Below are 27,111 nucleotides of genomic sequence, written 5' to 3' on the forward strand. Positions count from 1 at the left end.
AAGTTAAGGAGGTGCTAAGCATGATCCAAAAACGTCAAACAAGGCAGTAACAGAAGAGAACATCCATCAGTTGTTCTCCGTACAACTGACAGGAGGACAAGTGGTAGAAGGAATTAGGTATTAGAAAAATGAAAGTGTTGTTAACTGTAAGAGTGGTGAAGACCCAGAACAGGCTGTCTAGGGAAGATGAGAAATCAATATCCAAGGTTTAAAAAGAGGTTAGACAGACTGTCAGCTTCTGGAGGTGAGACAGGTATACTTGATCTTGCCTAAGAGCCTGGCAACACACAAAGTTACCTCCCAAGGTCTTTTCTACATCAGCATTTCTGGGATATTTTTTTTTTTTAATGCTTCAAGTAATTTGTCTCAATTATGGCATAATTTCATATATGAAAGAACATATCCGATATTGGTGTTGGCATTTGTTAACTGATTCTCCCTACCATCCCCCCGCCTTTTTTCTCTAATTGAAGACACTAAATTCAGTGAAAAGTGAAATGTTTGTCATTCTTTTTTCCCCATTTTCCCTTGTTTTGCTTTCTTGTCTCAGGGCCCAATGCTCTGCATGTTCATATCCTTCGGTTGATTTTTCCTCAAAGAATTTTAGGAACGAGAAAATATTTTATGATCCTGCTTTAAGGTCACTATACAACTCACCTTTCTCATTAATATTAAGGTGATGTTTTGCTGTTGTCCCTTTTTTATTTAAGTACATAAGGTGCCCTAAGGTATGGACTAAGTGATACTGTGCATCTGTTTGCTCCACTGAGCAGAGGAAAAGTATCTGCTTGCCCTGAGAGTCCCGTGTTCTCTTCAGTCACTGGCATCTCTGAATTTCAGTAATCAGTCCTGGAAGTCCATCCCCAGCCACACAGCTGCTTTCTGAAGTATCTCCTACTGCAAGAGATATAACTGCCCTACTACTGAAAAAAAAAAAGAGAGAAGAAACTTGACAATATTGCTCTCCCACAAGATAAAATCCTGCCCTTTTTTTGTAGTCTGGGGAGCAATTTTTGGATTACTGTGGGATTTTGCATTGCAAAATAAATTAGAAGATCAGCATTTGCTGAACAAATATTGACTATGGGACCTGCAAGTAGAAGAAACACACATCACCCTTTCTGTTGCAACTATCAGCAAATCTCAGCTCTAACAGCTGAGAAGAAAACTTCTGATAAAAAGAGGTTTTGGACAAACGGCAGCAGTTTGAAGAGCTCACACCACCTGAGAGGGAGCCAAGGCTTCCAGGTGCTGGGCTGTGGGGAAGCTCCACAATGCAGGTCGGAATAAGGCAATAATCACCCGGGAACGGCAAGTGGGCTGAGCTCCTGCCTTGCAGCTCACTGCAACACATTCAGGGTCTCTGTTTTCCAGTAGGGAAGAATATAGAGCTGCAAACTGTTTAAGAAGCAAATATTTTAATTGTATTTTCCTCCCAAGCAGATGCAGAGCCATCTCTCCGGGTTTCCCTCAAACCAGAAATTCCAACTACAAACCTGGTGCTGGTTGAGAAGACTGGAATTTATTGGTGCTTTGGAAAATGAACACAAATTCCCATTTATCTCCCCAACCAGCTAAATAGACACCTTTCAGGCAAGGAACATTACCAGGACCATTTTTGCTGTGATGGAAGTGTACTGAGAAAGATGTATATCTGCTTTTTTCCAGAACTGCTTCTTCCACACAGATAAAAATCACTAGATGACATTTTTAATCAGTATTTCTATAAGGCATTGCTAAAATGAGAACAATAGCAGGTTCGTTTATGTTTGTAAGGTAAACCAGTTCGAACAGTACTTGAGCGCTAGCAAGTGCCAAGGATGCGCAAAGTTAAAAGACTGTGAGGAATAAAAACCTCTTGGGCACGGCACTGCTTTCCCTTTGCTTGCCTTTCTCCACATCACATTAGAGAACACTGGGGCTCATTTCCTTCTATCCCACTCCTATTATACCTCAGATTAAAATCTCTCTTGTGCAGAGCAAGGACTCCTGGTGCATAAGGAAAGAGAAGTCTACATTTGGGATTAGAAGGTCCCATGTTGTAGAGGATGCTCCTGCCTGCTCTCCCCACAGGGACGCAGTGGGACATTGTCTTCTCCTGGGCCACCGACATGCATGTAACTACCTTTGGCGAGAACTGAGGAAAGATTAAGGCAACTGTTGCATTTCTCAGCTTCCAAAATTGAGAAAAATCACAGCACGATGACAAATCGAGTCCCTTGTCCCAGTCAAATAGCTCAATTTTTTCCAAGAAAATTTGATTAGCTGTAAAGCTGACAATTTGTATTCCAGTCTCAAGCCCAGCCTTGTCTAAAGTAAGTCTAAAGGAAACACTGCCAGAGCATTAGCTGTAGATGCAGCGCCACTGGGTACCGCTTTAATAACTTTTTAATCGCCCCCACAAAAAGTCACATCTCATTTCTAAATAAGTTGGTTAATTTAAAAAGAAAAACCACTCAGAGCTCCCCATTGTTTCTAAAGCTTTGTGAAATTAAAAGTACATTTTATTCCAGTTAAAGAACACAAGGATGCAAGAAAGGAGCAAAGCTAGATGTGTGACAGTCCAAACTCATTTTACTTTAGATGATTTTGAGCTCTGAACAGAACACCTGTACCCTCTAGAAATGTGCATTCTTATCCTTTAAAGAAAGGAAAAAGAAACACAATAGGACAAGATACAGGAAATCTACCACGGTGAGGTTTAATTGCAACTATTTGTAACCTGCATTTCACCCAGATACGTATCTCATTTTTAAGCAGATATTCCTAATTAAGCAGAGGAAACGGTTATCACCAAGTGAACAACTTACAGACCCAGGTTATCAACACTATCTGATATAACAAAAGTAACCCGAGCTATTGATCCAGAATTAGATGGCCATCACAAACGGCAAGAGCCCAGGATCAATTAGGGACAGGGAGGAAGGACGCGAGACACCAGGACCTCAGTTCCTGCATCTGAATGAGGTCTCTGCCTGGGGAGGTGACAGGGTCTGAAATGGGTTATCTGCTCCTTACACATCCTCCCATATCACATCATCTGAGACCCACTGTGCTGTGTATGTGTGTTTGTACGGCCCTTTGAGGTGGGGAATCCTACTGCCTCCCTAACCTAAACAATTTACCTGGAGTCATATAGAGTCAGTAATGGAAGGGGAATTAAACACGAGGCTCTTGCATTGCAGGTTAACTTGTGATGCTACTAGTTTACCCTTCAACTCTGGAGATGTCATTCCAGGTTATGAAGGCATTGCAGGACTTGCCCAAGTTTTAAGGAAGCCTAAGAATACAAAAATTCATAGTCCGGTAGTCACAAAAAAAAACCACCAACACCCCAACCTGTGGTTTTGCATTAAGTTTTTCAGCTCATGAGGCACAGTACGGTAAGCTATTCAAAATCTGAGTAATTCTGGTAATTAAAAAACCCCCAAACAAACACAACAACAACAACAAACACCACACACACATCCACACCAAAGATACTAGTTCAAAGTAGTACTGACCCATCATCATGGTACCAGTAGCAATAAGGTGCTTTAACACTGTTCTGTCTTCAAGAAGACCAGGGACCCAGCACTGGGCCCCGTTTTACAGCACAGATATACCTATAATTCAGCCTGCAGTTTCAGTCCACTTGTCAAATAAAATAAGATTTTCCATATCTGCAACCATTTTCTTTTCACAATCTCAGGGTGACATATAGACATTGAGGAGAGCCTGGTAATAAATCTAAAAGGCAAGTAAATCTTAGCGTGTTACTTGCAAGCGTTAAGACTGAAGTACTGAGAAGTCTCTGGTCAGAAAAATAATCAAGTCCTTCTGTCCTTCAGCCCCTCACTTCTACATGTCGAAGAGTTAAAATGCAAATAGTACAATGCCAGAAACCAGGCTCTGAAGCTCAGCTAAATGCTCCTTGAAAACCCAAAACGAAAAGCTCACCAGTCTTAGGTTGTTTCTGTTAAGCAACGCACGCTGTGGTGCTGGCTCATGGGTGAAACAAATTGCTGCTCTAAGTCTGTTAAAAAGGGAAAAAAAAAAGGCTACCATATGGTGCTGACTGCAGTATCTCTTAGCAGGTGAAATGCATCCAAAACAGTAGCTACCATACTTAATTACTGTGACAAACTCAGTGATTCAAGGTGGGAGGTTTGTTTTCGTTTCAGGGGTTTTATTGGTTATTTTAAAGTAGGCTAATGTGTTGTCCCCACCCTGAAAAAGTAACACTGGGGATAAGAGAAAGAGGAGGAGAGGAGAAACCACATGCAGGCATGAGTGTCACCCACAAACAAGGAGTTCAAGCACAGAGTTTATGAAACTTCAGACATCGTGGCCTTGGCACACCAGAGGAGAAAGATGCACCAAATAGCAGAGAGTTTGTCGCACAACACCCTTGACTTTCCTGACTACCCAGCCTGAGCATCTACTGAAATCACAGCAGCTCTAAACCCACACACCATCCATCCACGGTGATGAAGATGGTGAAGCCAGACAGTGCCTGTCCAGAGCCCCCCCCGAGAACCTGCTCACACACAACGTGGACATTACAAAAAAGCTTTGTTGAATCTCATTTCCTCCTCCTGATTCACACTGTCGTGTCCCAACGTAGCAGGAAGGCTGAAGAGATCCCAGATCGTCAGGATGAAAGGCTGCTGCCCTCCCTGCACCAGGGTTTGGCTTTGATTTACTGAGCACTGCCCGCCAGATCAGCAATTGCAAACACCATTTTGAAAATGTCACTGGAAACAGAAAAGGTTTCCCAGCAGTTCCCAGCACTCACACAGGCTTTTTTTCCTGCCCACATTATCTCAGCTGAGTTGTCAATGCAGCTTGATGAAGTTAATCAGCAATCAGGTATTTCAAAAGTATTTACAATAAGATCCCAGGTTTATTGTGGCCTTGATTATGCAAGATACACACACAGAGTATCTGTCTTTTGATGTGAAGGCGTGCTTTGGCCTCAAAAAATTACTTGAATAGCTTCAGTGTGGCTGTCGTCTGATCCCAAGGTCCACGGTGTCTGGTACATTTGGGCAGCAGGCTTTACCACACGTGATTTCAGCCACGCGTGATTTCAACCACACGTGAATGAGTTGTTGCTTTTGCATTTCAGCATTTTGCCTTTAACACCAAACCAGACCAACGGCGCAGCCAAACCTGAGACTTTCTGAACTCACAAACAGGACTGATGGTCAAAGCTTTTCTGCAAGCACCTGTGGGGATGCTGTTGCCAAGGAAACACGGTCCCCATCACCAGCGAGCTACCACATCCATCTCTGTCCCTTTTGAAGGGACATTTTGAGTTAGTCAAGAGGTAGAGGGAACCCAAAGAGTACCTTAAATACAAACAAGCACACAGACCAAGTGGCTTACAAGTCAATTAGTCCCATGCACAGATGAGGCACATGTCTGAGTTACTTGCCATTTAGTGTGAAGTTTGAGGGGATGCTGCTGGGACCCTCCACAGCCACATCTGCTCTTCTGCTCCCCGCGATGCATTTCAACACCACACTGTCCACACGTGTCGTACTTTCACAAGAATCAGATTAAGTTATTCCAACAATCTGACTTTTTCCCATTAGAACCTATGCTATTGAAAGTCAAAGACATAACTTTGTTTAACACGAGGGGTCCACGAATAGTTTCCCCAGTTCCTCATGCCCTGAACAGCAGCTGTCTCAGCAGCATACCTGCAAAATATTCATCTAATTTAAGCAACAAGAAATGCCCCTCTCCAATTCAAATAATTGAAAAGTCCCAGTGAAAGACCCAGAGATTTGATTCACTGTTTTTTCCCCAGGATAAACACTTCAGGTGAACTCAGCTAATTATATTCATCATGAACTGAGCTTCTGAGGTTCCCACAACCCCACAGATTAGATGCCTCGTCATTTCACACATACAAGTTACACATATATTTTTTAACAACATCCTAAATCCAAACTCCTTAACATCTTGCAAAGGGAATACACCTCCATATATACACACACATTTGATGCACTGATTAATAATTTCCTTTCCCTTCTAAAAGCCTCAATTTAAAATAAAAATTTTACTAGCAGAAACAGCTAAGAACTTATCCAAGTTCAAACCCAGAGCTTGCATAATTTTATTTCATTATAAAAAAATTCTTTAATTACCATTTTTTTCCTTCCCTTCATAAGATCCTACAAATCTTAAGGGGAAAAAGCCTTTTTGTGGTCCTTCCATGCTCTCACTAATTTGCTCAAAAAGCCTACAGTAATTTCTCTGAATAGCATCCAAAATGAATCCCATAAAACAGCCTCTCTCACTGGAACTGTCTTATTTGTGGGTGAGTTGAAGGATCAACTTGTTACAGGGCTTATTTGGAGAAAAAGAAGTGTTTGTCATTTTAAATTCATAAGTACACATTTTAAAGCAGGCTGACCCCGAGCTGCAGGTGTCTCTCCGTAAGTTAGAAACACCACAAACAACAAATCAATGCACCCACAGCTGCTATTCCCCATCTCAGAAAAGAAAGTCTGACCAGAGGTAAATTTGAAAAGTAATAAAATACAACCTGGCCAAAAATATTGGCCACGAACTGTCTAAAACTGATCCATGCAGCTGATCTCTGGTGGCAGGGACGCATCTCCAGAGGAGAGCAGGGCTCCCTGAAAAGGTCACCACATCCCACCGCAGGCTCAGTGTGGGGACCGATCCGCAGCCCAGCTCAGTGTGTGTTTACGGCAGTGATTAATATGAGCTTGAATCACAGAAAACACAAGTGAAGAGTCTCAGAAGCCAAAGGTTACAGTCACAAGCCCTGGCCCAAAGAAGCCTCTCCTTGCCGGAGCTGCTCACCGCGTAGCCGGCAGCGCGGCATTCCAGCATCATCCCCGGGTGGCAAATACCAGATTTCTGTGAGTATGAGTGAAAATTGGCGATTGAAAAAGGCTGAAGAAACATCCTGGGAAAACAAACAACAGAAGAAGGTTTCATAGGTACCATCTACCCAGGGCTTGATGTCACTGCCCAGCGGTTTTGTTCACCTCAAGCATCCCTGCAGTTTGTCCCAGCGCTGCTACCACATCAGTCAGAGCCCAGCACAAAAAGGAAACCTTTTCTAATTCATATGGGATCCTTCCTACTTCTTTTATATTTATTCTTTTTTCACTTGTTACCAGATTTTTAACCCAACATACAGATTCACACCAGAAAAACAGGACAAGATCCAGCAAATGGTTGCTGTAGCCAATGCACCGACTACGAGCCGTGTAAGAGACTGAACAGGTTCCTCGGCTGAGATCACTCACGCTCGCTGCATCGCCTGTCTCACCCTCAAACGCACTGTTTGCAACCATTGGGTTTGTCCAAAGGGGTTACCTATTGCTGTAAACACAACCAAGCAGACTTACTATTTGACAGAATGAGACATTTCTCTTTGCTACCTGAAAAGAGGGGACACTGGGAAATTTTCATTAAGCTTGTTCCGCTAGCTACATTATTTCTATTGCAGAATAACCCAGATTATGAATTTACTCGTGCATCTCAACAAAACCAATCACAATGTTTAGCAAAAATTTCCTGCTATGCTCACTATGGTAACCAAGCAGTCTAATGCCTTTGAATTACTGAACCAGTTTAGCTATTTAATATATGGCAGAGACACCTTTTAAACGATTAATTCCACTTAATACAAACTGAGGTTCAAAAAGCAGCACTCACTCTGGGGGCACAGGCCAATAATTACTGTGAACTTGCAAAAGGCAACTGAAGTTCTGTGAAAAATCAGTCTCATCACCTGGTCCCAGGCAGCCGGAGGGGACAGTGTAACAGCATCAACGTGCCATGCCCACACTTCCACAACCTGATGATGTGCGACATGCTTTGCTCCTCAGAGCTCTCTCACCACAACCTCTTCTACAACCTCCCCCAGAAAAGAGCATTAGCTATAAAATCGACATGGATGCGCACCCGGCGCTTCCCAAGCTGCACACTTCATTTATGGAAAACACAAAGGTCAAGCCACAAAACGACAGATTAAAACAAACATGGTACCCAAGCAAGTAAAGCTACTGGCTACAGCAACTGTAGGAAGGGTCTAAATCCTACCCAGCTCTTGGATAGTCAGCTGGTCTCCCCTCCTCAGTCACTAAAAAATCCCTTAGAAAGGAGAACACACCACATGAGAGTCACCTTAACCAAGGCAGCAGAACTAGGAACAAAACAAGGATGATTTCTTCTAATTAGTAACACGTAATTTGTTAGGCTTGGATTCAGGATTACACCACCAACACCCCCCACACACATTCTCTTTCTCAACGGATCTGTCATACAATCCAAACTGATCTGTAAGACTAAAAAGCCTTGCTAGTGATGGTACATCAAAACAGCAAACCAAAGCGTAGATCAGTCCAGCAGAGAACATCCTTCCTGAAGGCCAAGAGTAAAACCCCAGTTCCATTTTGGAGTAAAGCAAGACAACCACAGAGAAATTCTCTAACAGGAAAAACAAGGTTCACCTCACATCCTGGGAGTTACGGTCAATCTCAGACACTGATCTATATTCCAAATACTTATACACCAGTCCAACAGTAAATGCTGTTATCCAGAATTATCAAACTTGCCCAACTATGAAAGTCAAGCCACTCACTGCGGTAAACTCTTGAACCAATTCCGGCAATTCCATGTGAATCCTGAAGCATCACTTGCACCGTGGGATGTTTAGCACCTACATCCAGTCTGTAAACATGAGATCACAACACGCATACTGGCACATTGTCGCTCTATGCTTCATTTAGACTCAGGTGAATAGATGGAGCCTGAATTTATTACACCACAATCGCTTCAACAGCAGCCGTCAGATTTTGGTACAACCCCTAAACAGGTTTCATCTCACCCGCAGTCAAATCTAAAGCCTCAGGATCGACCAACATTGCTTTTCCACAAGCAGACTTAAGACTCCATAGCTCATGCTCTAAGGAACAACTCAATCTTCTGTGATTTAGCCCAAACAGACAATACAGTTTGATGAATTGGTCAGAGAGATTCCTCCATTAATCTGAGCTTCTTCCATGAGTTCAATGCCCAGAGCAGACTATCTTTGACAAACTCCCAGTCCATGCAAAGAGGAAAGCGGGATGCTTTACCGCTAAAGGAATGAGAAGCTGGAGTGAAGACTGTCCCTAGGCATCGGTGGGTTGAGCAGAGGGGCAAGGACAGACAGACGGACACACACAAGTTGCAAACACAAGACCAGGAACTTCATCCCCAATTAAAATATTAGACAGCTGAAAAACTTATTAACCATCAGTCTTTAATATAATGGACATGACTTTAGAATCTTTGACCACAAACAACCCAGCCTCTCAAAAATTTCCTACAGGAAAATGCATTATTAAATCAAATCTGAGCATGGCTCAGAATCTCAACTCTCTTTGTTCCCCGATGCTGCAAGGATGTGTCTGGGCAGGGGGTGGAAGGAGAGGGAAGGGTGTTATGAGCAAGCCGGCTCAACTGATTTCTTATAAATACCATAAAAATGAACACTTGACCATAATCTATGAATTGGATATAAAGAGAGAAAATAATTCTTAAAGAAATGAGCACTTTTCAGTGCTTCTTGAGCATCAAATTGAAGAAAACATTTATGAATTTTCCATCGTGTTGGGAAGCATCATGTCAGGCAGGATCAACCACATAAAATTATTTTGTGACAATACATGTAAACGGTTTTAACATTCTCCGTCCCTCTAAAGCAATAGCAAAGCCTAGCCAAGCCATCTGAGAGTTCAGAATTGTAATAGGGCCTTTGAAGAGATTATTTGCAGGCTAATCCTACATTTTCTCATGGAAGCATTCTACAATTTGAAGTACCATATTCACACGGCACATTCCGCCTTCCAAAATTACCTCTGAAAGAGCTAGTGAAAAATTGTACCCTGCGTAGGCAAGCATATATCTAAATTATATGCACGTCTAACAGAAATAGATTATTTTCAAAGGGTCCTAAACTCAGCTTTTCTATTTTTTTGTACAACTGCATGCAATAATAATTTATGTACAAGAATCTATGCATTTCAGTCTGATACACACAACTGCTAGGGCTTTCTGTTTGCTCTTTTTTTTTTATATTTATAAGAAAAATAATAAAACCAAACACATCTTCAAAGGTATTGTGTTTGGGATTTTTTAAATCTGAAAAAGAATATATTTACAATCCCCATAATGCTGAAACACTTTCGAAGAAGAGATATCTATCAGAATATGGAATTTTAATGATAGTTGCTTGAAAGCAATCACTGGGAGATGTCTTACAACACATCTTCCTTATACATCCTATGCAGTGCCTTCCCCACCTATGATTCTCAGGAATTCAGGCTTTAAACTTCCATCTTCTAGATGTCATCCAAGTCAGGTGACTCAAACAGCAACTGGTTAAAAGTGTGAGTGTCCCAGTGACACCTCCAAGCACTTGAACGTACCCCACATCTCCACCGAAGCAGGAAATAGTGAGGCCAGAGTGATCCAGAAAGTATTTTTTTAATTAAAAAACCCAAAAGCACACACACGCACACATACACACACACACAACCACCCTGTTTAGGATGCAAAGAATACGTCCTCCAAATCCTGCTTTAAATGATAAGAAGAAACTAAGAAACCAAGAAACTAAGACACAATAAGACTGGTCTGGTTCTTAGATCAATCCCAAAGAAAAACCTGCTTGTCACCACAGGACATTTTCCCCTATTGCTTGTGTTAAAATAATAAAATAAAAATCCTGTTTCTTATGCAAGCGTGCCAGCAGATAATGAATGAAACTGGTGAGAGGTTTAGGAAATCTTCAGGCAAGCTGCAGAGGAAACTGTTGGGATGCTGCTCATTCCAAAGCTGGGGCGTCCCATCAGGCAGCAGAGCGCGAGCCGCGCTGTGCAGCAGCGCGTTACCAGCAGAACGCTTTCCACTGCTTTTGTTTGTTCCTAATGAACTCCGAAGTAATAACACCACACTGGAAATACATTGGGGCAGCAATAAAAATCTGTAGTTGCATTCTTTTATCTTTGTCACGCCTGCAAATACCCAGATTGAGCAGCAGTAACTTGCTAGAGCTTCAACAGAAACAAAAGGGTTGAAAGTGACTTCGATTTCATCTGATTTCTTGGATTTGTCAACCTCCAGTCCTATTTGAGATAAAGCATAAAAAAAAAAAATACATGAATATGAAACAGTTTTAGCAAGTCAAGTGTATTTATACACAGCACATAATTGCTAAAGGTACAGAAGTACTGTGGGATGGATACGAGGTGCATCCCTACCGCTGTAACGTGGACCCAAGGTTATGAAAGCTGGAGAACACAAAGAACATCTCAAACCAACTGGAAACATATATATAAGTATCTCTCCATCCTTCTTCAAAGCTGCACCACATCGCAGTGTACCTAAATACACTGCAGCGTAGCTAAGCATTATTATTTCTGATTCACTAGAAGACAGGTGAGGAAGAGAAGCCAGCGAGCATTGTCCCAGCGAGGAGATGGTCACATCCCTGTGCCTGCTCCACAGCATCGCACCTCTAAAGCCAAAAAGCAAAAACCACAGTGTAGCTACAGTTCCTCACCCACATTCCCTGTCCGCCCTTCTGTTTCCATCTTGGCCTCTATATTGTCCACAGTAGTCAGTTGCATAGAACTGTGCAGAAAAATAATTTCCTTTCCCTACCTTCCAGTGCCACGATTTCCAAGAAGGGAGCAGCACTGTCCCCCTTCCCCACAGAGACACTGTCGCCCTTATTCTCCCATTCCTGCCAAAACCACTCACCCCGTCCTGCTGCTGGAGACAGAGAATACAGATGACCCGACTTACAGAATACAGCTGCATTTAGTATCTTTTCTAACACAAAGAAATTAGATTAATCTCCTAATCAAAGGTGAATGTCATGGTCAAAAAGCCGGGGCTTTTCTCCAATAATAGGCTTGTATCCATAAAACCCTGTGGCACAGCAACACGAGGTTTCGTTTCTTCTGTGTTTTGCCCTGGAAAAGGGAGAAGAATTTAGTTCCACTGCCCTATTCACGGTGCATCTGTGATCCCGGGGTCCAGGCAAAGTAACTGACTTTTGGGTGCAACAGCAGGAAGAGTCTCCAAAGTGGCTTTCAATAACTTAATTAAAAAAAAAAAATTAAAAAAAAATATATACCACCTTCTGAATTTTCTTTGTCTGTGTGAGGAGGAGTGCATTAGATCAGATAAGGGATATTAAATGGCCTTTAAATCTGACAGCAAAGAACAGCTCTAATGGGAGTCCCAAATTGTGCTGCAAGCAATATACTGCACTTACCAACAGTGACATCAAGATGCCAGAACAGTGCCATGACCTATATTTCCTGCAAACCAATTTTCTTCTTTGTAGGGTGGATGGAAAGAATCCAACTGCTTTTTAGGTTCCTTTTCTTTCTGCTGGAGCTGTGCCTTATCAGATACATTTTCCTACACCCAACTTTCCTATGCCCCACAGCATTAAAGTATGAATTATCTACAGTCTATTTATGCATTTATAAACAATAAATACTGCAAAATCGTATTTAGGCTGCAATTACCAGATGGGAACAGAATTCTTTATATCTCATTTCCCTACTTCTAAGCCAAATCCCTTAAAGACGAATCTTAAGCAGAAGAAAAACATTATAGAGGAATAGAGGTCACATATTTTGAGGAATTTCTGTGAATTCATTATTGATAGGGTGCATCTTAGCTGATGTTGTCAGAGCACGCAAGTTCAGACCTCAGCATTTCCACCCTCCAAATTACAAGTGTCTCCACTCCCTATGCCTTCTAGTACTGAAGCTTTTTTAAACTGTAAGCAGAGGAAACACTAAGCTTAGGCCATAGAGTCAAGCTTACCTGAGCTTCTAATAAGGCGGCACTCACAATATCCACTCCTAGCACAAGGCAAAACCATCGCTCAGGACTGGGAAGACTGGGAGATGAGCCACTTTGTCCCATTGCCGAGGGTCGCTGCTTGGGTTTTGCACACGTGAAGAGAGTCACATTTCCAACACTCATATTTATCAAAATGAGGCATTTACTCTTTTGGGTACTCCCATCCTACAGGAAAATTGCATCCTTTAAAGGGGACATTAAAATCAAGACAACATTTTGAGCAGAAGGGACGTATCTCTGTCTGACCTCTGACTGCCACTGCCTTGTGATATCCCTAAAAATTCCATTTTTGCCTCAGAAGCAGGAACTTTACCCCTATCTTGTACAGACACACTATGCTTAAGAGTGGTCAACAAAACGCCTGAAAAGATCTATGATAAGCTTGTTTTCACCACCCATCCCCCTTACAGACATCCATGCCAAATGCAAACACACCCCCTCAGGCAGGAATATTTGGAAACAGAACACCTGATGCAGCTTTTATTCCAAAATTGTCTCACGTGTGCTGAGTGTCAAGAAGAGCCATGTTGTGCCACGGCACCCGCTTGTCTCAGGAAAATTGAAACCGTTCAGTGTCTAACACTTTGAATGATTTCCCAACTTCTCACTTGCCCCATCTGCTCCTCTCGGTTCATTTTGATTTGTTTGAGCCTTTGTGTCTGCAGTGGCATCAACAAAACTGCAGCATCACTGCAAGTTCCTCTGCCACGGAGCGGTGCCAAGTTGGTCTCAAATTCAGCCTCCTCCAAAAGAAAACCGCCAAAAATCAAGATCACTGTCCAGTTCTGCTGTCGCTCCCTTCCCCCAAAAATATGCACAAGCAGCTATCTGGCTTCAAAGCCAAGATCTACAATAGTATGTCACCTATAGGATAACCAACGTTAAAATTATAAATCAGATGGCCATAGAATACAGCAAAGCACACAAATGTCGTATCTCAGCCCCAATTTCACTTTATTAGTTGGCCCAATCAACTAAGCAATTAAGTCAAAATTATGTGAGTTTTTGTAGCGTTTTGCTGTTAGCATGCTATTTATAGGATCTTTAAGGCAAAAATACCAGCTGCTTTCCAACACATAAGAAACTGAGATTCTAAAATGAGACACAGAACTTTTAGTTAGGTGGGAAAATTGATAAAAAGAATAGGGAAGATAGACACATAAAGCGGGTTCTTTGTTAAGACACTACACAAGGCAGGCAAACAGCAATCAGAGCTCTCCCTGAACTTCTAGAGAGTCAGGATACACCCACCCAGAGATTTAAACAGGCCTTACATCTGCTGGAAATAAGATGTTACAAATAAGCACATGGGGATCAAAACAAACAAACAAATAAAAAAAATAAAATAAAATAAAGAAATCACCGCAATCTGCCCATACAAGTCTCCATCGAAAAAATACTCAACTGTGAGCAGAACCTTAACAAAAGAAACTAAAAACTCCAGAGTCACACACTTGTTCACCTGCCCACAAGCCTGAAGTCGGCGATCAGCAGATTAATGAGGTACCACAAAGACGCAGGTGTAGCCGCGGAAAGGAATTAGTCCATGACTCACTTCTGAGCCACCAAGGACTGAGCGCACAATATTGCACAGCGAAAAACAGCTGATGGGGAACAGCACTCACAGCTCACACCCCTAATTTGTGTTCAGTGCCTCCATGAGCAGCACGCTGAAAAAGAGGTCAGAACTCTAGGATGACAGTGGTCTCAACTAGGTTTACTCTGAAGAAGGTCTCTAGCTCAGCGGAAAAAAAAAAAATTAAAGCCCTCCAAAACCTTGGTGTACACTTCTTCAAGGGCAAAGTACCAAAGCGACTCAACATGTGGCTTGGTTTGGTGTTTGTAATAAATGTTCGGGATATATCAGGTAACCATGAACAACTGCTTTAGCTCCAGCAAAGCACACAGCGAGTGTACCAGTGCTCACCCCTGCCTGGCACTGGCTCCACTTTGCTGAATCATTTAGCTAGAGTTTCTTACAGTAGCCTCAGTGGTATATTTTTTCCTTAGTGTTCATTCCTTTCTTCCGGTGAAGCTAATGAAATTTAGCTTTACAATTCAAAAGATGTATGGCTATACATCTTTAAAAAGAAGTCACTAAACACGCTGCTGCTGCAGCAGCATCCTGAGCAGCCAGTCACAAAGTTGAGCTGGTCCTGAATTCAGGGAACGTCGTCGTTCAGCAGTCATTGGGGAGTAAATGAGGCAGAAAGCAAGTTAGTCAGGCAACTGCGGAGCCCAGAGCCCAATCAGATGTGGGAGCTGCAGGGGAAGCAAAGGTGAACAGAACTAGAGAGCCAGCATCCGACATTTGCAAGATAAAATATGATGTTTGCAACTAATAGGCAGAAGTAGGAAGAGAAATCTCACTGGCAGAAAAAGGCTGGCTGCTTCATGAACTGCTCTGGTGAAATTCTTTGGAGGACTGAAGCGCACGTCAGCGAGCATGTGTTCATACTGCTTCTGCAATAAAGGGGGGAAGATATATCAGGATATGCATCGAAAGAATGAATTAACTAGCTTAGATGGACACACCACTCTCCTTCGGAAAGCACAATGGCTCCAATCTCTGTTCCTATCTGTTGACATGTGCTGACAGGTTAAAAATGCTGTTCCATTCCCTAATTTGTACTTTTGAAATAAGGCCTATATGATCTCCTTGTCACTGGGAAATCCCCAGCAGCCATGATGTACAGCATAACTCCAATGATAAAATCTTTGTCGGTTACTGATTTGTTCCACAACATACCGAAAAAAAATTGTCAGCCAGATGTCTCCAGACAATTGCAAAATACATTATTAATGAAATTAGAGTAAGAGGAGCCTTTTTGTATGGTTCTGTTATTAAATAATTCCAAGCGACCCGAGGCACAATTACAGCATCTGAACTTTGCTTTTTAAATGTTGCCACATGAAAACTCCACCATGTATTTGCACTTGAAGTGATAATCTGAAGGCAACAGAGTCTGTTATAAGTTAAATTATTAATAAACTCTACTCCAGGTCCTCCCACTAAGAAATGTCATCGTACCCTAGAACCCTGCAAAAGGTGATGTTCTTGCTACCAGATTAATATTTTATTTCTTCAAAATTTGTATACAGAAAGTTTCTGGAATAGATAGCCACTTCCACTGAAAAACAACCTATTTCAAAGTAAGATCTCCAGAACCAGAATAAACTGGGCAAATCACAACCTCCAGGAGCACCAGTGATATTCAGCCCAGATGAGTCCTCCACATGGGAAGAACTCCTGGTCTCCTGCGACAAGGCACGAGATAACCTGAGCTTGTGCAAAGTAAACTGTGAAAGAAAGAGGAAAAATGCCTGATCACCCCATAGCACCATCATCGAGGAACTGTTCAATGGGAGGAGGGGGTTGCTCGAGGGATTGGCACATGTACCTTTTCATGCCTAAACAACCTGTGCAAATCTGGCTCAAGCTGATAATGATCAAACCTAATTACAGACCGACAGCTGCTCAGTGGCCTACACAGTGTTGCCCACTCTTAAGATTTTATCACAAGTCTCATGATGTCTACCATTCTTCTTAAGCCTGAATTCATGTCGTCAAGCAGTTACCCAAGATTCTCCACTTCCAATAAAAAATGAATCGGAGTTTCCGTCCCATGAGCTCAGAACAAAGCTTTAAACATGACTTAAATGCAATATAATGGTTTCTAAACTAAAAAAAACCAAAACAAAACAAAAAAAACCCCACAAAACCCAAAACAACACGGATTGTTTAAATTTGCAAGATTTTTAAACCAAAAACGTGATGTTTTAAAGACTAAGTCAGGAGCTGGAATGGTTGTTTGACAAAGCTGCACATGAATCATCTTATTTCAACCTCTGATGCTCAGGATAGTCCAGCATCCAGTGTTGGAACCAACACACTCTGTCCTTGCTCTGCTTTCAGGGGGCACATTGACTTTGCAAGTTCTCATTTCAACACTTTGTATCAGGACACTTCTTTTTATTTTCCTCTTTTTTTAAAATATATACATTTAAAGTTCTCCTGAGTCACTTTACAAGCACGTTACAGCTGTACAGCCAGGTACAGATGGATACAGGTATACATAAGTATTTGCTAAGAACAAGCAACTCCGACAGATAGATCATTACGCTATCAAACAGCAAGGGCAGAGCGTGTATCACCGAATAAGTGAACTAACAGGCTTAAACCAAAGTCACTGGTTGAAACTACAGCAAAATAAGTCAGCTGCACAAGGAATTACTTCAGTTTTCTACACCTTTCCAACAGCGAGTGCCTCGCTAGAACTTTCAATCTTTCTTCCAACACTGACGCCTGTCTCTTAGAAACAACTTCTCCCGTCTCCCATTTTCTAGACCAGCTCAAACACCTTTATCTCAAGAGAGACCTGGATGACAGCAGGGGAAAGGAGATGGTGAACTACCCTGCACTGGCCTTTGGCTAAATTCTTCACCTATGCATAAGCAGCCCTTCTAGCTCGGAGCAATGGGCCAGCTGGCCCTGTGTTCGATAACCTTGATTCTCTGGCAGTCACCAAGACCAGATGCATACGGCAATAATTCACCAGAGCACATTTGCAGCCTCCAGACGTCTCTGAGCCTGGCATTCCTACACCAGAAGCAGGATCAGCCCATGCGATAGTCCTCAGTTCTACCATAAACTTTTCCAGAAGATCGTTTGGTCTGTGTGAGCTTTTAGAACCCACAACACCCCAAGGCAGCGAGCTTTCCTGCATAGAGCCACCTCGCGTGAAACATCTTACTTGTTCTGTATCTGCTGCTTGCTCCTTCCACGGGACACTCTTCGCTTCATTTACTGGAAAAGACAATTCCTTATTCAGTTCTCCACATGATTTTAATAGGTCTCTATCATAACTGCTCTCTTTTCTGGGCTAATCTTCTCTTCTTCCACTACCTCTTTTTTTATGCTGGGGGGTCACGAAATATTTGTCCAGGGTAGCTCAATCGCATTCAAAAAAACAGACATTCAGCTAAAAATCTCTGTAAAAAAATTTCTGTAAAACTGTTCTTGTCTTCTCAACTTACTTGTCCAACCCAAACCTAACCCAGCAGCCCAGAATCTTTAAAAGCAGGATACTTACCCAATTACTCCAGTTTTCCTCCATATTATACTTAGAAGACATGACTATACAGAATTCAAATTACAAAGTTCAGAAGGAAAATCAGATATTGATGACTTCTCAGTGGAGTCTCTCTGGCTTTGGGTCAGGGAAACCTTTAGATCCACCACATCAAACCAGCAGGCTAGAACTTTGGTTGTGCAATGAGACACCGTAACACTTCAACCCCAACCTGCTGCAACAGCCAAGACGGTGAACGCTCACTGCAACCCTTCTGTTTGCTTTTTACACCTTCTATACTTGATTCTTAACAGAAAACTCAAATATGCATAATAAAAACTGGGACGTTTTAGACACCAAGCACAGCTGACCTTTGCATAAAACTATCCTATTGCAATAATGTGCAAGAAATAATGCTATGACTATCCAACACGTCTGTTACACTTTGTAAAGATAGCAGGGATGCTGAAAAGCTTTCTTTTTTTCTTTTTTTTATAGCTCTAAGCCAATTAATATGTAGGCTGCACCAAAGAGGGGTTATGATTTGGGAAGCCAGTGATCCTGATGTCCTGATCTCAGGACACATTTTTCCAAACTCTTGCATGCAATTTACAATTACACGTCCACTAACCACAGCGCAACTGTCAGAAGGTTATTTGTGTGTGTAACTGCTGTACAGAACTTGTGATTTAACTGAAGTGACACCAGCATTAGCAATAAAGAGCAAACTCTCAACCGAACCAAGGCTTGACTCCAGCTCTGCACTGTCCTGCTGTGGACCAAGCCACAAAGTGTTTTCCTCATGAAAAATACTGAACTGATAGAATTTAAAGCATGAATTTAAGCTCATTTGAAAGGCAAAACCATGTGTAGGCGCGGTTATTTCAATAGCAAAGTTGCCACTTTCAGTTGAGCTTCAGCTCACTGAAAGCATTTAAACATTAGATCTATATAAGCCAGTCCTAATCTGAAAGATGTTTCCAGTAAGGGCCTGTACCAGCTTAACAGTGTAGGGAAAAATAAATCAATTTAAAGTGAGACTTGTTCAGTGATCATGTACATCTCGGACCTATGACTGGAGGGACTTTGGTGTATTGACAGTAATCACACACTTTATCACAAGCCTGACATCATCTCTTCATCCACCAGACAAACAAAATTTCACATTGGAAAACAATAATGACAACAAGTTAATATTTTCAGTAATAAGTTATCTTCACAAAGAGCACTTGACCTTCCTTGTAATTTCCGCACAGCTTGCAGTAAACCACCTGAGTGTGTATAAAATGTAATGAATAAAGAAATATTAAAAACGATAGAATGTTATTAAAGTAGGTCACAATTCAAACAGCACAATTACTGAAAAAATGATGTTTGAAACTACATCACTCACAACCCTTCTCACACTGGATGAGCCACTCTATAATTTATTTTGCCTAACAACAGCTTCTGTCCATATTCCCTCTCGCTTTATCCCCAAAGACTCTATTAACGCAGCCCACTGTGCCGCATGACAGCACAATGCCCACACGAGGCACGAAATGTCACAGATCACAGCCTTACACCTGGCCAACATAATATATTCATCAAATTCTTTCCAGCAGTGAAAGCATTTGTTGTTATTTTGTGGGTCAAGCCACACAGAGGCAGATGGATGGGCACTTTATTTACATGGGAAGTCCCTAAGCCCATTCACTTTATTTACGATGGACAAGATCTGGCCTTACACAGTCACCTAAGAAGCCTTGGACCAAAGACATTGTTATTTTACAAAGATAAGGAAGAGTGGTTTCCTCCCAGGCTTCTGGATAACAATGAAGATTCATTCTGTTCCTTAATGTTACATTCCACATACACTGAACACCTTAAAAAACTCAGAGTTGAGGTTGTGATTCACATCCTAAGATCAGATCAGTGTAATTAAGACCCACCTGTATATTGAAGCAACTCAGAGAGAGTAACAGAACGATGAGACTCTCCCAAACACAACTGCCCCCGTGAAACCCCCCGTTTTGCAGAACCTGCACCGCAAGCCTGGGTAACACAGGTTGGCACTTTCCTTTTAACCAGAAATCCAAGACCCATGGACGCAGATATTGGCTTTACCCACCCTCACACAGACTACAAAACAATCTAAACTGTCCACAAATACATGAAAATGTAGAAAGGAAACCCTTGGCTGCAAAATGTATCACTTTAAGTATATTTTGAGTGTCTTTGAAACAGCATTTTAAATGACTGACATTGATGTCATCATGAGAGTTTGAGGGGGAATTTCTATATAAATAACAAAAATCTTTCCTATGAGAGTATTAACCCTTTAAGACTTATCTTTTAATTATCTGTGTTGCATATGAGTATTAGTGACAAGCAGCTTAGAAGTGCAGCGTCCTTACGTGACAGCTTCCAGGAAAGAAAAAAATCTCAGGACAGATCTTCCAATAGAAAAAAGAAAAAAAAAAAAAAAAAAATCTACCATTACATTGCTCTTTACATTTCATTAATAAAATTATATATTGAAGTCTGGATGCATATCTAATTTTATCTCTCGGTATCTGCCACTGCTTCCTGACCTCTAAGATAGACTGCGGGCATTTTGATAAATGGACTAAAAGATAGCCCAGCAGATACAGAGCAATTCTCCCAGTTCCCAGAACCACAGCAAATGCATAATCCCTAAACCTCCAAAATAACATGACACATCTTCTGCCTCCAAGAAGCTCCTTTTCCAGCCTGAACACCAAAAAGCACTGTCACTAAAATATATTTGTTACCTGACAATGACTTTTTACAGAGAAGAGGTGCTGCTTCTTTTCTTTTTTTTTTTTTTTTGAGAAGATTCAAGTTCAGATAGCTAAAAGGCAAAAATCATCATTATAGAGAAGAAAACACTTTTACACATCAGTTCCTTTCTTCTCAAACACCAGTTTCTTTTCAGTAAGACCTGTCTTCTGTTTACAATCGACGACCGATTCTTCCGTCCGCTGGTCCCCATTCAATAGGAGGAAGAACCAGCACATCAGAGCTTAGGGAAGGAAAGGGAAATACGTCATGGGGAACTCGAACTCAAGGGGGACTTCTCCATAGGAAGACTTTAGCTATTTAAATCAGAACCAGGCTTTGATGTGTGCTCTTGCAAAAAATACCTCATCAGTCTCTGAAATACGTAATTGTAACGATTTCTATGCATTGATACAATCCAGTATAAAGACCCCCCCAGAGTTACAAGGTGCATTGTGTCATAAAATACTCAGCCACGATAACGAGGGTTGATTCCATTCAGAAGAACCTGCGACTAATAACACAAATGCAAAGAGATTACCACTAACATGAAAAAATTCCAGGGAAGGGAGAAGTGATGGTGCGAGAGCACCTTTACCTACCGCTCCAAAAAAAGGAATTCAAGCGGAAAGGCAACACCAGGTAATGCTGAGTGTCTGGATTTCCAAGCTCAAGGCAGGGAGAAGCCCTGGCCATGGGGAGCTGCAGGGCAGGTGTGCCTGTGGACCAACACAGCGTATCCTGAGGGGAGGCAAAGCATTCCCTTCGTCCTCAAGATGAAGTGAAAGCTCAGGCTTTCAAATGAGATGTAAAATAGAGCCCTGACCATTCATCGTCATTAAAGATCCCATGACAATTCTTGCAAGAGTAAAAATGTTAACTAACATGTCCTGGCCAATATCCAACTCGGATAATTGCATTCTGCTTCGAAATTCCCCTTGTAGTTTCAATTGGATTAGTTTTTCTTCATTTCTCTTCCCTAAACCCCTCCTGCGTAATGTTTCCAGCCCAGAATGGCTGCTGGATTCCACTCCAGAGGTGTGCGAATTATCAGCATTGGGCAATCCCAACATACATTTTGTGTACATTAGTCAGAGAAAATGCTCTGTGAGCCAGAGTAATACCCTCGCCTCTCACTGAGGAGTATTTAACTTCTCAAATGAGAAATCCCACCGATGTTAGTAAGATTTTTTTTTTCCTAAAATATTGCCCTGCACAGAAGGGTAAGGCTACCAAACCAAGCCGCCTGCCAACCAGAAAAGCCCTTTGCTGGGCCATATCCTCAGCTTAAGGAACCAAATGGAGTTGCTTTGACTTCAGGAGAACTCTGCCACATTAAAACAAGAGTAAATATTCATACAGTATTTTTCCACTACGTCATTCATGTTTAAATGTTGCGAGAATCAAAGAAGTTGGCTGTTAAATGCATCAATCTGCAGATATAAAAGAGAAATATAGGAACACACTCTCCTCGCTTTTAACTGGCTTGCACCATATTCATGCTGTTTTAAAGGAAAGCTGGAGGTTCTTAAACTTGGCATACCGATGAAAAATGGAAGTGCTGTGAAATCTGAATCTCATGTTGTTTGTTGTGTGTACTCTACTGTAAGTTCTCATAATACTACAGAGGCAAACTGAGAAGTCCTGACCCAACGCATTTTACAAAACAGGAGGAACAAAGGTGATTTATGTGCATAAAAGCAAAAACTGACAAGCCTTTGATTTTCTTGTACAACAATCCCAAAACAATTGTCAAGACTGCTTAGGTTTTTCATCCTCTGCACTTCCTGTAATAGGACCATTTTATCCAAAATGCTGGTTTATAGACACCGTGTAAAGGGTCATTTCCATCTCCTATCCAGGTTACTCAAAAGAATACTTTTCATTCCCTCTTCCAAGAACTCTTCGCAGCAGTTGAGAATGGCTTGTGTTCCTTTCCAGTCTGCTTCTGCCTCCCTGGTAAAGCATAAAACCACAAACACCCCACCTACTTTGTTTCTTAGAACGTTCTTTAGGGCTCCTTAAAAATCCGAGAGAGCAACTGTAGGCAGCCTGCAGTCAGATGAAAGGGGAACACAGAGAATACACTCATTTTGGTTTTTCCACCTTTCCTCCTCGCAGATGGTGAATTCACTTGATAGGCGTCACAGTGAAAGGACCCATATTTGCCAGCTCCACTTCCCCACACCAAGGGTGGAAGGGGCCGATGCGGGATCTCCAATATCATCCTGCTTCTGTGGCCACCACTCTGAGTACTAAGGGATGGAACCGAGTGGTGAAATTAAAGGTTGGTACCAGAATGTGGATATCAGGCACGAGCATGACTTGGGCTCATCTGATGAGCACAGATGGATCTGCAAAGGAATTTTATGGCAGAATCAGATGGTTATAGAAACACGGCGCACATACAAAGTTGGTAAGGAGAAAGCTGATGGTCAGAAGTGACTGAATGTTTTCTGCTGCTCATGTACGGCCATTCTGGGTACCAGCCTTGACTCCAGCTCGGATCCTTCTGCACGCAATAGTTGGCATCAACATGGCAAACAATATCCGTTCTCAAGCACATACTCATCTGTTCCCACCGTTTTGCTTCAGTGGAGAAACGGACTTGAGCTGGAGAACACTGAAGTTCGCATCCTTACGCGAGGTAGTGCTCAGGATTATCTGGATGTTCTCCAGTAAACTCAGGACCAAAATCTTAATCCTTTCACCAAAATTCAATTTCAAAAGTGTACAACAGTTCATCAATGGCCTCAGTTTCATGAATAACCTAAAAAAAGACTGGAGTAAGATGTGTATTTCAGCCACTCCTTCCTTCCCATTTTCATTTTGTTCCAGATTCCTCTATCTGGAGTGGAGGCATTCACATTACTGTGCTCTGAAACACAGTACTTACTGCCACAACGATCGACAAATATTAGCATGACTACCGGAACAGAAGCTCAGGATTAGAGAAATCTAAAACTGGAGGGATTTCCCTGTCCCCCCCCTCTTCATCCTGATGAACCCTTCCAAAACCTGACTGTAAACATCTTAATTCTCTGTCACTTTGGAGGAAATGATTACAGAGGCAAAACCAGAGGTTCCGCTGTGCAACGAGCATCTGTCAGTCAAGCAGGCGTCACCCTGCAGGTCACCCCACGCGTGTCACCCCCCAGCACAGGAGGAGGGTGCTGGACACGGGGGGTTCGCTCAGAGTACTGTTTGAGTCACCAGGCCAAAGCTGCACGCACCATATTTTATTGCTTTATTTACTATTTCAAACAGACCTGCTCTCTCTCCCCTTTGTGGTTCAAGGAGTTTATACATTTAATTCAATTTTAAGAGATACACGCTTGTTTACTAGAGTAAACAGAAACCAGTAATGAAGAGCTGTGGCTAGAGAGAAGTAAGCAACCTGCTTGTCTTCCACTCCAAATTAAATTTTTAGCACCAAATATTGACATTAGAAGGTAAGCAGCTTAGTTCCATGGCTGCTTTTCACACCTTCCAAGTACATACGGGAGAACTTTGTGCAAAAATCACTGAAGGATATGTGTTGACCTGTGCTGTAATTTCAGTATTATATCCCACAGAAACCACCATCTAAAATGTGTTGGGGTTCCTCAGAATAAACCTTCCTCACTCGATTTGCCAACACTATCAACCTCTGGAATCTTTTTCCCTTTTATCTCTAGTTTTCCCTGCCTTCATTCCTTGCAGCATCACAGAGTAAACCAGACGCAGAAGAGAATGATGGTATCATGTACCATTGCACTCTAGTTAAGAAAATATATTCAAGCAGGAGACCCCATTGTCAATTAAAGGAAGGAGGGGAAGAAAAAAAATAAAAGACCAGAAGAACCTGTTGCAAAAAAGAGAGAAAAATTATTTAACTCAGATTAAAGCTTTGGGTCTGGGGCTTTTCTTTTTTTCAGATTTTGGCTTTAGATTTACCACTCACATGAATACCTACAAGCAGTTAAACACCACAATTAAAAAAGCACAATCAGTTCAGCCCAGATTCCTCAAATCCAACATAATTATTTCCCATAGAACTACTGAAGTCTACTGAAAATGTAGCTGCAGCATTAGAGGGTTATTTGCTCCAAGGACCTCTTTAATATGGCTGTATTGTAATACTGCAGTGCAAAAGCCTCTCTAGTCATGAAAAGAAATTTAGCTCAGAAACACAACTTGTGGGCAATGAACGATACATTTGCTTCAATTTGCACTCATTCAATAATAGCATTATTTAACAAGATCAGCTAAAATGACTATCCTCAAAAGACAGAGCAGTGCACCTCATGAGACTCCATGGGCAGCAAAATGAAATTCATTTCTCCACACCAAACATTCAAAGCAACCAGCAGCACTTAAAAGACCATATTTAAAAGGCAGAAAAACATTTTGAGACTGACCAGACAAAAACAGCCCCTCTCTATACTCCCCTCCCCCCCATTTTACTTTAAAGCTGCCATTTATTTCACTGGCAAAGAAAATTCTGTTCTTCCACTGAAAGTAACAACATATTTGTCATTATACTTTGATTTTCACGTGAAATCAAGAACACACTGAATTTGCACACACTGGGAAACAGCTACTAAAACCTGGGTGTATGCTGTATCACATCACTAGTCAAACCCCATCTATCCTTGCATAATTATTTTCCTACAAGGTTATGCCTAATTGCCCACTAACCTAACTGATTAATCATCTACATTATAAGGCGGCGTTGAGAAAAAGGCTGAAGGGCAACAAAATATTTATTCGGGTTGCAAATACTAAACCAAGAGGGGACTGCTGGTTTGAGTTGCTCCTTCTAGGCTGCGCAGGCAGAGGTGGATGGACAGAAATCCCTGCTCCAGAGTCACACACACACACAGAAATAAGAAAAAAAAAAAAAACAAAACACAACGGTGTCTCACGTTCATTCCCACTACGGCTGCGAAGATGCTCAGTACAGCTCTAAGTTGCCTTTGCCCGGCTCTGGAAGTGTTAAATTATTCCACACGCGAGCAGCACGGCGGGTTCTCGGCGCAGAGCCGCGGTTCGCATCTCCGCGCTGCCGGGTCCCGATCGCGCAGTTCTCGCCGACTTGGCCGCGGCAACAGACGCGGCGGCCCCGGGCTGCCCGGGCATCCCCTCCCCGCCGCCTCGGCGGCTCCTCCGCTGCCGCCCGCCGCGCCAGCGCCTCCCTCCCGGCGGACAAAACTTTGCGCCCAACTCCGCCGCTACGCTCCTTGCCCTCCGCACCGAGTTACGCGGGCGCGGCCGCCCCGGCAGCGGCACCCGCGGAGAGCCGGGACCCCCGCACCTGCGCAAGGCGGCAGCGCGGTGCGGTGGGGGGTGGCACGGGCGACTCCCCCCACGCAGGGCCCGCGGCCGCCTGCGCGCAGCCCCGCGGCTGGCTCCGCGCCTCTCCGCCGCCGCCTCTTACCTGCAGCCGGCGCCGCTCCCCGCAGTGCCCCCTCATCCTCCTCCGGCGGCGGAGGGTGCGCGCCCCTTCCCGGCCCTTCCCCTCCCTGCGCTCCCGCTGCTGGGCGCGGAGTCTGCGCGGGCGGACGCGGCTCCCGGCGCGCAGCCCCCGGCGCTCTGCGCGCAGCGGCAGCCCCTCGGCAGCGCCGGTCCCCTGCAGCCACCGCGCTACCGCATTCCCCCTAATAGCGGGGCGCGGCGCACCCGCGCCTGGGAGCCCCCCGCCCCGCCCGGCCCGGGGGCAGGAGGCGGTGCCCGGTGGGCCCCCCCCCGCACCCCGCCCAGCAGCACCGGTTCCCCCCGGGCGGCAGCCGCCGCTGCTCGGCCGCCCTGCCCCGGCCTGACTGCTCGGGGATCCGCGCAGGGCGCCCGGGCGGAGGAGGGGGCGAGTGTGGGAATGCGGGTTCCAACTCGCTGCCCGCCGGCATCCCCCCTTTCCTTAACCCCCCCGACCCCCGGCAGCACCTTTCCTGTGCCTCCGCTCAGCGTCTTCCGTTCCCCGGGCTGCTGCTGCTGCTTCCTTCTGGCCCAAGGGCCGGTAGGTGGTTTGGGAGAAAGCTGAGAGAGTCATTGCAGCGCACAGGTGGTGGTGGTGGAGGGGCCGGGCTGGCCATCAGCCCCGCGTTCGTGGCAGGGGGGGCTGCAGCCAAGTGATTTTGCGGAATGGGACACATGAACCATCGCCCAGACTGGGCAGCACCGTCCCTCTCACAAGAGGCAGCAACTGTGAATATGTACGTGCCTTTGGCCGGCAGAGGTGCATCCCTCAGATCAAGTATAGGCACACAGAGGCGTTCTGGGCCCGGTGGGATGTGGCACTGCGCTTCCTTCCCAAGGAGACTCCTTTTCCTTGGCCAGTTCTGCCTGGCTGTCCTATAAGAGGTTTTATTCTTGGCTG

At 43.4% G+C, this 27,111-nt stretch overlaps 1 protein-coding gene across 1 annotated transcript in view; it reads right to left on the reverse strand.

The window, feature by feature from the left end:
- Positions 1 to 26,845, reverse strand: part of DAB1 (DAB adaptor protein 1) — a 439,744-nt gene extending 412,899 nt beyond the window's left edge. Inside the window, exon 1 of the mRNA XM_065656728.1 lies at positions 26,679 to 26,845. The gene's annotated coding sequence lies outside the window, so the exon portion shown is untranslated. The remainder of the gene's footprint in view (positions 1 to 26,678) is intronic.
- Positions 26,846 to 27,111: the final 266 nt, after the last annotated feature.

This window comes from Caloenas nicobarica, chromosome Z, assembly GCF_036013445.1.
Source record: "Caloenas nicobarica isolate bCalNic1 chromosome Z, bCalNic1.hap1, whole genome shotgun sequence".
NCBI classification, from domain to species: domain Eukaryota; kingdom Metazoa; phylum Chordata; class Aves; order Columbiformes; family Columbidae; genus Caloenas; species Caloenas nicobarica.